A 14,077-nucleotide genomic window follows, 5' to 3' on the forward strand; every position below is an offset into this window, starting at 1 on the left:
ATATTCCGTGACGCCAGTAAAACACCTTCAGGACCCTCATGCTTGTAGACAAGACAGTCATGACTGTGCTATGGAGGGCTGCCACTCCTAGCTGGTCAAATAGGAATCATCCAGTGGGAATAAGTTAATTTAGGTTGCAATCACACATTCAGCCTCATTATTCAGATCATCTATATTCTTATTGTTATTTCTGAAGTTTTAAAAATACACTGTTTGGACTCTTCAGTGCCAGTTTAAGATCCAGCTAAGAGACAGAGTCTATCTATGCTTATTTAACTTCTAAGACAGACCTTTGGACAACAACCAGTTCCATGATGGTTGTATTTTTAATCAGACTGTCTTTCATGAGGTAAAACAGCCTCCTCTTTCTCCTAGGCAAAAATACTGTGATAAACTGTACATTTACACTGTGACTAATTGTGCCTATACTGCCAGTCCTTCCCTATCCATGGATATATAGGATTCCTGGAATTTCATCTGGCTTCTGTTTTCCTGCCCTGACATGGTCAAGTATTCTGGTTGTCTCACTGTAAGATCAAGTGTATCTGATTCAATATCAGTATCCCACAAGAAGGGAGGGGTTGTTTGGGAAGAGGTTTTTCATACGGGATGTCTGTGGATGTGGCCCCTTCTGCATGGGCAGTAGCCCTGACTCACAGGATGGGATAGAGGTCCAGAAAATCACCTGCTTACATGCACTTTTAACATCCACCCTACACAACTATAAACACTGATTCTTCATGTCAGTCAGCAGTGAATATAACCCCTTTCCATTCTTGTGACACAATATTTAATTCTTCCTCTTTCCACCTGTATCTAGCTCCTATGAGGCAGATTCCAGCAAGGAAGTATTGTGTCCCATGTCTTGGGGTTTGACATACTTACAAAAAGACCTCTCTTAAATCTACCCCTTTAAGAAAATATTAATTCTAACTTGTGGATATCTCACATGACCTCTTTCTCTCCAGAGGTGCTCTCTTGATGATATCTACATTTTCTGCACACTGTCCTTCCTGGAGCTAGGTAAACTATAGACATGAAGTGTCAAGGGCTTCAGAAATCTCTACATATTTATGTCTTTCATTTTTTAAACAAAAACTCTCAAAATACTTAAAATAAGTTTTATCTCTTACAAAAATTTACAAAAAGAATTAATCACATAAGCAGACCTATGTACACACTTATCTCTTTCCCTTATGCTGCTACACATCATAACAATTCAATGGAATTGCAATGAGGTTAACTTCCACAAAGTCTCAGCCTGAGGATGTTGGAGAGGAAAGACTTAGGCTTCACAGAGGGTTTGTAAGCACAGATTTTAGAGTATTAGGGGTTTTGCTCATGGAAACTTCTTTAGCTGGACCAGGAAAAACTGCTTTTCTGTTACGTATTTTCAGTCAGGCTGAATCTTAAACAGAAAAGACTCCCAGGTGTCACTCAGCCAGCTTATATAATCATCAAGCCTTCTGGAGCTTGCAAGGTTCTGGGACTTACACTGGAACAGCCTAAGAACAGAACTTTCTCATTCAAGGTTTTCATAAAGGCAAGGATGTCACTTAGCGGTCATTGCTGGAGTCTGAAATTACACTCGGAAGTATGGACGCAGACTCTGGGCATTCTTGTATTCTAAGTCTATAATTTACAGCTATGTATATAGATGCCTAGATCTGACCCATTCCTTAGTAGATCGTGTTCCAACATTTGTTGGTAATATGAATAGATATGAATATATCAATTGTTCGTAAGTACTCATGAACCTAGGAAAGCATGAAATTACTTACAATGAAAGCTCTTTATCTACACCTGGTAACCTGGACTGTAAGCGAAGGAAGGTTTAGTAGAAGCTGTCAAGAGAGAGATTTGCCCTGTCCTTTCTGTGGGATGGACTAAACGTATATTTATCATGTTTTTCAGGAGGGGAGGAATGCATCCTGGTGGTGGCAAAGAGAACCAGCCATGAGCGCATGATCACGACATATACTGACTGTCCAGTCAACACACGTTGCCTCTCAGATTTGAGCTGCATCCCTTTGTGCCTATTTCATCTCTTCTCAGTTTAAAATACTAATGAGAAGATTGCTTGATACTTGCCATAGGTACGTTTTTGTCAAATAATGTTAGAAGTGGGACATGTGAATGACTGAACATGGGACAAAAGCATAAATCATAGAATCATAGACTCATTTAGGTTAGAAAAGATCCTTAAGATCACTGGGTTCAACTGTTAACCTAACATGACCAAGTCCACTGCTAAACCATGTTCCAAAGTGCCATGCCTTTTAAATACCTCCAGTAATGGTGGCTCAACCACTTCCCTGGGCAGCCTGTTCTAATGCTTGACAACCATTTCAGTGAAGAAATTTGAAGGAGCTTGCAAGGTTTCAGGGCCTACTGGGATAACCTCAGTGACCTGAACAACAGAACTGAATCTGGAGTGCTGTTCCTTTGTGAATGGCAGGGTGGACACTGGCACAAATTCTTCTTTAAGTGCTTAGATAGAGCTGTCAAGGGATATGATAGAGTTAATTCAGAAAGGAACACAGGTTCCAAGATAGCATGAACACTAGACCCCTTGCACCAAGAAAGAGTGTTCCAATGATGTAGCTGCAACCTTAGTTTAAAAAAAAAAAAAATTACAATATTTATCAGATTGATAGTTTAACATTTTACCTCACTAACAAGTTTCTGTTCTTCATGAGGTAGGCATGCCCCCTCTGAAAAAAGAAATAAAGTGTTCAATTTTTCACTGATTTTAATTTTTAAAGACAATAATTAGAGAATTAATTAACTGAAAGCCTTAGAACTAAATAATCATCACTACAGACAAGGAAATATACACAGTATAACTTTATGATACTTATTTGAGTCTCATGGAGCTACATCTCTCCACAGTAGGCATTCACTATTAACAATTCAATCTTGATACCATAGTGCAATCTTTTTTATGTGTGGCTGTTATTATTCTAATTATATAGAGGAAAAAAAAGGAACAAACAAGCTGAAATAACTTACATCAATTCATAAATGAGAGCTCAGTGGGAGAAGAACTTCTGGATTCCTAATGTAGTGACTCATATAAAACCCTACTTTGGACAATTCTATGGAGGGAGTATTCTCCCATTATTTACTCCAGTATAAAATATTAAAACCAATATGAACAAGAAATTAACAAACAGCATATTATAGTTCCTTTTCTTTAGTTCTTAAATATTTCTGTTGTTACTGTGGTGACAAGCATTATTAGCTTATTATATGTTAATGAAAATTATTGGACTTTATGGCAGTGGAAAGGATACTAGATCTTGTGAAGGTTAAACATATTGAGTGGATCAGTACTGTAGTTCATGCCATTCGAGCTATTTTCCTCTTAAAGCATTCATTTTATGAGGTTGTTCATTTTGATTTGTTTGATCATGATCTGTGATTTATCTGTTGGTCTGGAAAGTGAAATTCAGCAAGCAAGGTTACCATTCAAGCCAGTTGCCCTTTGACCTTCACCTTTCCTTTCTGCTATGATGCACTGCATGTGTTTAATTTTTCTGTTGTCAAATGTGTGCATTTAGGTGAAAAATGTGTTTGATTTTTTCTCTGCATCTGTTAACATTTTATGCACAGAAGAGGTACATTTCTTCTTTGAAATGTGACATGTAGTTTCAAGGTTACAATTCTTTGGTTTCTCCTTTGTCTTTCAGCGTTGCTTTGTGAACAGCACTGTGAATTACACTGGCTTATATCATCTTTTTCCTCAGAGACACCCACACACAAAAAAACCCCATGCAGAATGTAGAAGAATCTCTGTGTGGATGACCTTGCACATTTTATATATAACTGCCCCTCTGGGGCTGTATGGTTCAGAGGCATAAAAATGGACAGATTTCAAACTGTAGGAATTCTAGAGAGCCTGAAGTTAAAAAAAAGAGACAACTCTCATCTACTATGAGCATTCAGCTGTGAAATAATTACTCCACTGACCTCGTTTTACCACTGACATCCATGAGAGCAGAGATTAATCAAGGTTGAGTGCTTCCGAAAATCTCACCTTTAGTGTCACTGAGAAAACTTGCCCATTCCAGATTCCCACTTTGCCTGATACTTTAAGGAACTACCATGAAGACGTATGATATCCCCTCCAAGATTGGAGGGGCAAGGAAGGAAGGACAGAAGAGAAAGGATAGAGAGACCTAAGCAATCTTTCCCTCCCTGCACCTACTTAAAAGTTCTTCAGTTAAATGTCCCATTCAGCTTGTAAAAGTTCATCAGGGCATTGACTTTATGCCTGAATGTTATTTACGATTATTAATTCTATTTCAAACTGGTTATTATATGTAAATTAAAGCATCACACTCTACAAAAGAAAGTGGTGATGGATTTTGCTGACAGTAGTACAATGACTAAATGAATGTATCTTTTTATTACCATTTCAATAATATATTGAGCAAAACTTCTGAATACATAGTGGATGTGTCAGAGGTTTTATATAACAAAAGCTATCACCCTGAATATAAAGGGCAAGACTGCCACCTGCCAAATGAAAGTGTGGCTCTATCTTGTACACATATGAACAAGACTTGTGCTGAGAATAGTTACAAACTTACTAAAAGGAGTTGGAAAAGGAAGGTGACAAAAGTCCACCTTTTCCATACCCAGTGGAAAGCAGTAGTTGTGTAAATAGAATACACTAATGTTTTAAAAATTCCAAACACTTAGCATGTTTTGCATGCTTATGAAGCATTTCAGCTATGAATAAGAGACATTTGTATGTAAGCAGGAGTTTCCTACTGCATTATGGAGAAGTAATATTCTTATGAGTCATGGGTGGGGTTAAGAGTGAGAACTGAGGATGTGTAATTCCTGGTGAAGCAGTGGAAGTCAAAGATGACATGAATTGGATCTATGGAGGAAGGCTTCACCCATGTTAAATATAAAGCCAATGGTGTGTTAAAGTTGTGTTATCTACTGATATTTCTCGAAGTTAATTTTCTTTCTTAAAGATATCATATATCAGGACATCATGTTTGATGGGGCTTCCATTTGTTGTCACAACAAAAATCATGAGGATAATAAGCGAACAGAATTAGAACTTTGTATGGATTTTAGTTTTATTTTCCTTACAACGCAGTATTCCATAGGGTGGTAATTTTTGGCCCACTGTTCTTTAACATCATGTCATAGGATAGAAATATTAATGCAAAACATTGTTATACTAAATTAATGACATTTACTTAAGCAGAAATAATATCTTAACTACAGTTTTTCATGTCTCTTCAATAGCTAATCAGAAAAATATCATTATAATAAATATTTGTCATATTTTAGCTAGTAATATTTTATATAAATAAAACCAAATACATTAAGGAACAGCTGGAACTGTGTGTTCTCTTATTAGTCTAACCTTATGCACAGAGTCAAAACCTAGGAAATATATGTGCTTAAACAAAACAGTTGTATTTCTCTTAGGATTTAAACTTTGATTTTCAAATTGGTCCATATTAAAATATCTGGGTGTTTAATCCTCTTAGGGATTTAGGAAAAACAATCTTACTTATGAAGTCACATTTCTGATCTTCTGTAAGTCTGTCTCAAGGGTTAGTTTAATTTTCATCCTCCTTCCCCTGGTGAGAATGAACATTTAGTGATATGAAATATAGTACTGCAGAAACCCAAAATATGACATAAATGCAGGGGGTGACATTGATAAATGGACTCATTTTTATATACTGTACTGCAGGGCTAGCTAGCACTATTGAGTGTGCTTTGGGATGGCCCATTCTCTATATTGGCTTCTCTCTTTCCCTTTTATAAAATATTTGTGTTGCGCAAACTTGTATGAATTAATTGTCATTGTTTTTCTCATTTCATTTATTCATCCAATGGTTTGAAAATGTTCAAAGATATTATAATATCTGTTTTCAAAGAGTGCCAACACTTCTCAATACTATTTTACAAGGCATGCCTTTGGGTCTCTGACAAGAACATATAGTAGTTTTCAATCTACACATTAGGAGAGCATTTTTTTTTTCTTTTTTTTTAATTCAGAAACACAGGTCCTATCCTTTATATAGCCTGTGTGGACTGTTCCAATTCTATTCCCTCAGTCATGTTATTTATTTCTGCAGACATCATTTCAGTCTTATCTTTTGTAGAGGTGGCAGTGGCAGCTTATCATTTCTGGCATGAATTCATTTGCACATTTGTCTAATAGAGTGCTCATCTTCTGCAGATTTCAGTGGAGGGTCTTCTGTACATTGAAATCTCAGAAATGACAATTCTGGTTATGAAGTGCTGGTTTGGTTTGAAAGCACTGGTTTTCATCAGTTTTGATTGATATTTCATCATGGTTCAGTCTGAATACACTGTCAATGAACCAGCAAATCGTATTTTTGCAGCACCCACAGCAGACTAAACACTATGTGGGACAGATAGATAGTCTCCATGATGGACATATCTCATCTTTTTTTTTTTTTTTTTTTTTTTTGCGCAAAGCAAGCAAATAGTAGGGTGTGTTCAAGTGAAAAAAAATAAATTCTAACAAGACCACAAACTATTCCTACTTCAGTTCTCTACATGCTGTTTGATATGCTGAGGGGGATGTGTTTATGTGTGGCTACAGTGGTACTTTGCATGGGAACACATACTCACAAACACACACTCACACTTCTTATCTGTTTCTTATAAATGTATGTGTATGTGCATCTAAATGTCTAAAAATTACACAATGTATTTCATTCAATTTCATTCATATTAGTTGTGCTGATTAAAAAAAAAAAAAAAAAAAAGTAGCCTAGTATCATTCTGAATACAATGGGAACTAGAAGCAACTGCCCAAAATAGAGGCAATACATCCATCAACTAATTGATGATATGATGTGAAGGCAGAAGTTCCTCCATCTGCTGAATACTGATTTCCTGAGAGTATTTTGCTTCTGTTAAAAGCAATGCCTCTTTAGTAAGCTTTCACCATGATCTTCAAAGAAAAGGGAGATGCTAATTTGAGAAATAACATGCTGCCATTCAGCTTATCACTTATCTTGTGGTCTCTTTATGATGCTGTAGCTTCCTAATTCCTACTAAGTTCAAAACCCAGGGGAACCTCAGATCTATTGCCTTTCACAGGACCAAGGTGCCAAGCTTGCTACTTCATTCAAACTTTGGTTTCTCTTGTTCAGTGAAAACTGTGATCAAAGGATCCTCATACAGGGAAGGTACACCTACTCAGTCACTGCTTCTCCTTGGTCAGCTGTTTCTGCAGAGGCAACAGTTCCCTGTTCTTGCGAAGTTCCTGTAGGCACTGTTGAATACCTCTGCTTACACTGACTATGTCTTTACTACGGAACAACTACACATGTCAGCTGAAGATTCACATAATGAAACTGTAGTACAGTCCCCAGTTTATTTTACCGAGTAAGATGGTTTTGCTCTATTCTTCTCAGCTGGCAGTGTTTTCCTAGGTTTCTTTTCAGATCTTCTTGATATTATACACTTTGTTGTTGTTGTAGTTTGTTAACAGAAATTTTCTGTAATTCTCAGTTCCATTTACCTCAAAGAATACCAGTCCACTGCTGTTGGGTATGAGATGAATAGATGTTGGGATTATGTAGGATCAGTATCACACCACAAGGCTGGCCTCTAGTACAAGCTTTCTACCCTTAATATGTCAAGAATCACTGTTGCTGAACAAGAAATAAAATCAACATGTTTCTGGACACTATTTATACCAGGTGTAGATGGCAAGGTTTTGTCAGTGGGGGGGCTGCAGGACAGACCTCTGTGATAAGAGGCCAGGGGCTGCCTCATGCCAGACACAGACAGTTTCAGCTGGTCCAAAATGGAACCACTGCTGGCCAAAGCTAGCCCCAGCAGCCAAGATGGTAACATCTCTGGGAAAATGTATTTAAGAATGGGTAAACACTGTTGTGTGTCAGTTGTGAGGGAGAGGAGTGAAAATAGTGTGAGAAAAATCATGATAATGCCAAGGTCAGACAAGAAGGAGGGTGAGAAGATGCTCCAGGCACCAGACCAGAGATTCCCCTGCAGCCTGTGGAGAAGACCATGATGGAGAAGGTTTTCCCCCCGCAGCCTGTAGAGGACCCATGCTGGAGCAGGTGGATATGCCCTGAAGGGAGATCTCACCCATAGAGAGTCCTCACAGGAACAGGTTTTTTGGCAGGAACTGTGGCTCATGGGAAGGACCCACTAGGAGCAGGGGAAATTGCAACCCTCATTCCCCACTCACCCTGTGCTGCCCAAGTGCAGGGTGAGAAGGTAGAAGAGTCAGGAATGAAGGAGTGAAGTTAAGCCTGGGAAGAAGGAAGGAAGATGTTTTAATTTTTGTCTTTGTTTCTTATCATTCTACTCCATTTTTAGTTGACAATAAATTAAATGTTGGGTTGACATAGTGCTTAGGGATAGACTGTAGTTGAGAATGGTCAGTGTTAGGTTTATAGTTGGACTAGGTGATCTTCAAGGTCTTTTCCAGCCTAGATGATTCTGTGATTCTGTAAATTAATCTTCCCTAAATCAAGTCTGTTTTGCTTGTGACAGTAATTGATAAGTGATCTCCCTGTCTTTATCTTGAATCAGGAGCATTTCCATCATATTTTCTCCTCTCTGTCCTGTTGCAGAGGGGGAGTGAGAGAGAAGGTGGATGTGGGTATGGCAGCTAACCAAGGTCAGCTGACCAAACTAGAAATCAAAATAAAGACAAAACAAATTATGCCTGGGTCATATCAAAGACAACAGCGTGAGTAGTTCAAATAGCAAATAGCAAATAGCAAATTGAAATCCTTGTTTTGTAAACAAGGAACTTTTGAACATTAGCTATAAAATCAGATCAAGAAGATTTGACCCTAAATTTTATTTTATTTTTACTGAAGTTGTACATTTTAGTAACTCTTTTTAAAGTTCTTAGTTTGAAAAATGTTTGGAATTTATTTTTATAGTTAATATTTGCAGTATTTCATTCAACTTTCATTCAAATCAATAGAGTTTGGTTAAAAAAAAATATCTGCTACCCACATCAAAAACATCTATAGCTCATTTCTTCTTCTTCCTTCATTTCCAAATTCAGTCTGATATAACTGCTAACATGTAGAATTAACCAAGATTTAAACCCTTAAACAAAGAAGAGAGAGATATGTTGTATTCTGATGACTGAAATTTTTCACATGAATCAATAAATGAACTTGAAAAAGGTTTCTGTGTAATTAGACATTTTTGATAGGGGCAAAAGAATGCAAGAAAATCTGGACATCTTTTGAACAAACCAAAAAAAAATGTTTGCACTTGATTGGACAAAGAAAATAGGGAACTGTTGTGAATTCTTCACTGATATTGTCTCCCTATATTATTGCTGATTTTACACCAATTTGTTTGGTTTTATAAGCCAAGAAATGTCAATATTGCATCTCCCACAATGAATTCTTTCTTTACTCCTTCATTTTCACATGTAGTCAATCCTATATTCTGCCAGTTAAGCATAATAGCATGTAGACTACTTTTTACATAAAATGAATGCTTCCAGAAGGTGTGGAAAGTAGAAACTGAAACTTTGAGTTTTTGTAGTAGCATCACCTAATTTATTAGTTTTCAGTACTACCAATTTTGTGGTTGGTTTTTTTTTTTTTTTTTAAGACTTTCAGTCCCTTCAGGTGTGCTCCTAACAGAAGTGTCCTTTAAACTCTGTCATACATCAGCAATTAAAATATGCAAGCCTAAGGAAATTTATTATCTCTACTAACTGCCTTTGTATTAATTCTGGTTTTATGCAACATATAATTTGTTTTTAATATATTTGTAATAATTATTTTATTGCCCATATATTAATTAACAGCGATACCTAATTCTCAAATCTATTATTGAATAATTCAGTTCTCTGTTTACTTTATAATTGTCATTGAATAATAGCAAAATAATTTTTCTTTTACTGTGCTAAATGTCAGTATATTTTTTGTGTGATGTTAAATGTATCTAAAATTCAGCTATACAGACTCTAATGTACATTTTTTTTCCCAAAAAGTTTGTCAAACTTTTAAAAGTATCTTGGTGCTTTAATATTCTGGGTTTTTTCTGGACAACAACCTTGTCCATATTCAGATTTTACAGGAAAAAACTGTAGAAGAATAAAAAAGAAAATATCCTGCTTTCACAGTAATAGGTCTGTCTTTTCTGTTTAGAACAGCAGTTTCATTAACTGCCTAAATTGCTTACTCAGTGTATACTGAAGATTGAAAAGTTTTTGTCTGGTTTTGTTTGGCTCATTTCAAAGTCCTGCCATTTCTTTAAAATTTGCTTTTGTGTTCAGTTTTTACCAGTGTAAGCTACGCTGTTTTGTTTCTTCTTCCATGCATCCTTCATGCAATTTACATTCAAGAGTCACTAGATAAAATTCAGAAAGTGTTCTGGAAGACGAACACAGAACTTTTCTGTGTCACCTGTAGTTCAGATCTTTCCTATATGGTCAAATGGTGTTTATATGTTATTCTTTCAGCCACCTAACTTTTGTATTATTGACTGAGCTTGTGGTGGTGTACCTCAGATCTCCTTCAAGAAAAGTTTCTCTTTCTTTGGTATTATGAAACTTGTGTTTGCAAACTCCTTATCATTACAGGAATACCAGTAATACCTTGTGAAAAAAGGTACCCCGAATAGAAACATAGTTCAATTAATTAGTGTTGACTAGAGCCTGAGATGAAAATAGCACTGCCTATCCTTTCCTTCTCTTCCAATGCAGATGTAATTATGTTTTCTTTGACTAATTAGCAGAAGTTAGATCATATATTAATTCATATAGTGAATGTTTTATCGCTTGTATCAATTAAGTTTATACAAGAGGGAAGGATTTAAGATTTCAACTTTCAGTTGTTAAAAAAAAGGAAAAAATCAGTGTCTCTATAAAAAATCCTGTCATGGATGGAATGATGCACTTCACTCGTAAAACAGAAGTAGCACTATGTTTATTGATATAAAACAGCAGTTTAGCAAAGTTGGATAGTAAATGCAACAGTGGTTTAACAGTATTCAATGGCAAGGTTCACTTGATATTTACTGCGGAGAGGACAGGGTCAGACAAAACTGTCAGGGAGACCCTCCCATTGAGTCATGAGGTTCAGAAAAGACCCCCTTGCTTTCTAAACTCCTTCTCAGAGAGGAGTCTAGGTGCATCTGGATCCAGTCCTAATCCCAGACTTGGTCAAGGGTTTATGTCTAAAGGATTATATATGCACAATCAAACCTTTATATCACTTAGCTAAGATTTCAAAGTTTCAGTGTGCTTATTCCCAATTCACTTACCAGGTATCTGGCACGATAAGAATTCTCTCAACCTTGAGGAGTAACTTTGAGAAGCGTCTCTCAAGGGGAGATCTTGGCATGCAGTCCGCTGCCATGCAGGATTGCTCAATGGGCCTTGGGCTGTCCATTATTTATGGAGTAAGATGATTGACTTAGAGTCATAGTTGCATACCAGCCGTATTTCAGTTGGCACATACTCTATTAGCCCTTGGCTATTGTGCTGTTACCTGTCTCCCCTGAATCCACTTTGAGACAGATGCAATCATCATGAGCAGATGCATCCATTATGACCTCCACTGGTGGTTATCACTTGAGCAGGGGTATGAGAAATAAAGGTCAGATGAGGGTTGAGTGGGGCAGACGGAGCACACCGTCACAGTTCCTCCTAGTAACTATGAGTGAGCAATGCAAAAATTTCAGTTGAATTTTTGAGTACATCTATGTAAAATATATGAAAACTTCATACAGTTTAGTCTCCTGAAAGTTACCTTGTCGTCAGGATACATAATGGAATTTCCTTTACAGACTGACTTACTTCACATTGGCAGTGATTTATATAGTTTACAGTTTTATATAGTTTAGGATTTCATAAAAGATTTCACAGAATTACAAGGTTTAATATATTTTATTGAGATAATATTTTTCAGAGTTATTTTAATATACTAGTAAGAAATTAATTAATATATTTATACATAAGACCTGACATGTTAATAATATATATATATATTTACATGGATTTTGATATTGATGAATGATGTTGACTAAATAGATATTTAAATGGAAGCTGATGGGAAAAAATTTGTTACACGGGATCGAAGTAATTAATATATAAAATTAATTCTAAGAACTCCTAAGGGCATTTGAAAGGATGTATTAAAAACATATTTTTTAACCAGAGTACATCAGCAAAATTGGCCCAAAGAGAAGAAAGGGTGTGGGATATATTTGCATAGCAACATCAGTTAATACTTATTAGCTTCTGTGAATAAGCTACAATTAGAGGCCTGATATTTAACAGAGAAGGTGTGTTGTAATCCTTTGTTTAAAAATAAGGACATTAAATCCATTTTATTTTAAACTAGACTGTGCTCCATTTATTGTTTCTCTGAATACCATCTCTCTATCTTTTTTGGTGTTTATTTTTGCAATTTTTTTAGTGGCCCTATTCAAAGTAGCTATTTAATGTTCCAGCGTGTTCTTAGCTGCCAGAATGGAACAAATAGCCAACTCTGAAGCTGATTTTGATGCAAGCCCTCAAAATGCTCAAATCTACGTAATCTTCAATAGATCAGGAGTGTTTTGCAACACTGCTATTACTGACTCACATTCACCACTTCCCATCAGCAGGCAGGTGTTCAGCAATCTCCAGGAAAGCAGGGCTCCATCATGCTAACTTTTGCTTGGGAAGACAAAAAAACATCATTCCAAATGTCCCCCCTTCCTCCTTCTTCACCCATTTTTTATTGCTGAGCATGACATCATATGGTGTGGGATATCACTTTGGTCAGGTGGGGTCAGCTGTCCCAGCTGTGTCCTCTCCCAATTTCTTGTACACCCCCAGCCCATTTGCTGGTGGGGTGGTGTGAGAAACAGAAAAGGCCCTGATGTTGTGTAAGCACTGTTCAAAAATAACTAAACTTTCCCTGTGTTATCAACACTGTTTTAGTCACAAATTCAAAATGTAGCACCAAAGAAGCTACTATGAAGTAAATTAATTCTATCCCAGTGTTATGGAGGCTCTCAAATAAACAAGCAACCACCAAAATTTAAAAATTTGTTGTCAACACAATTAACTAGCCCACCACAAATTACAGGTTTGAATGTCTGTGAGAGAACAGAACGTCTTCCTAGGGTTTAACGACAGCCCAAAACACAGAACAAAGCCCCACTCCCTAGGGCTTAATGACAACCCAAAACGCTCTATCACTCACCTGACAAGTGAGGGCTCTCAACCTCGAGGACCTGCTCAGGGCAGCGTCCCGACCCAAGTCACCTCAAGGAGTTTCCTTGGGCAGCATCCTGACCCAAGGGGAGAGTCCTCAACAGCAGCGTGCAGCTCCAGGGGACGAGCTCCAAATGGCTCCCCAGGGTACTCCATTTATACCCAGGCCGAATCTGACCTGTAGTGAATAGTGGCTCCCATTGGCCAAAGGCCCCAATTACCGCGAAGCCCCGAGAACAAAGGCAGCCAGGAGCTGCCACACTTCAGCAGCCAAGAAGCTCTGTTTTCACTGGGCAGGTGCACCTGCCACACCCAGCCAAAAGCAGTACATATGCATATTAAAGTAGTAGAGAACAAAATAAAACCTATTGCAAATTTTCTATAGACATCTGCATCTTTATAGGAAATGTTTTAAGTGTTTTCAAATCAGAGAACGTTGAAACCCAGTGATCTAGGAGATCAAGAATTTTCTGCCATTGCTCATTCAATTTAATCATATCTGATTAAACTGCAAATGTCTGTGTTTTCACTATATAAAGTAATTAATTACAATTAACTGTTCTATTATCAGCATTACTTTCTTACTATTTTCAGTTAAATTCTCAGTAGTGTTTTCCATGGAATGAAGGTTAGAATACATAAAATCTAATAACTTCTGAATGAAATCATTAAGAATTCCTTCCAAAGGCTAAAAATTTTGACACAAGAACTGCAAGATTTGGAATAACTTCTATCTCCAAAATCAAGACGTTCCACATAATTCCTGACATGGATTTGAAGTCTTCACTGTATTTAGCACAGTTAGGATACAGAAGTCTATCTAATTTTAGCTCTCTAATTTGGAGA

This window comes from Strix aluco, chromosome 3 (genome assembly GCF_031877795.1).
Source record: "Strix aluco isolate bStrAlu1 chromosome 3, bStrAlu1.hap1, whole genome shotgun sequence".
Lineage (NCBI taxonomy): Eukaryota > Metazoa > Chordata > Aves > Strigiformes > Strigidae > Strix > Strix aluco.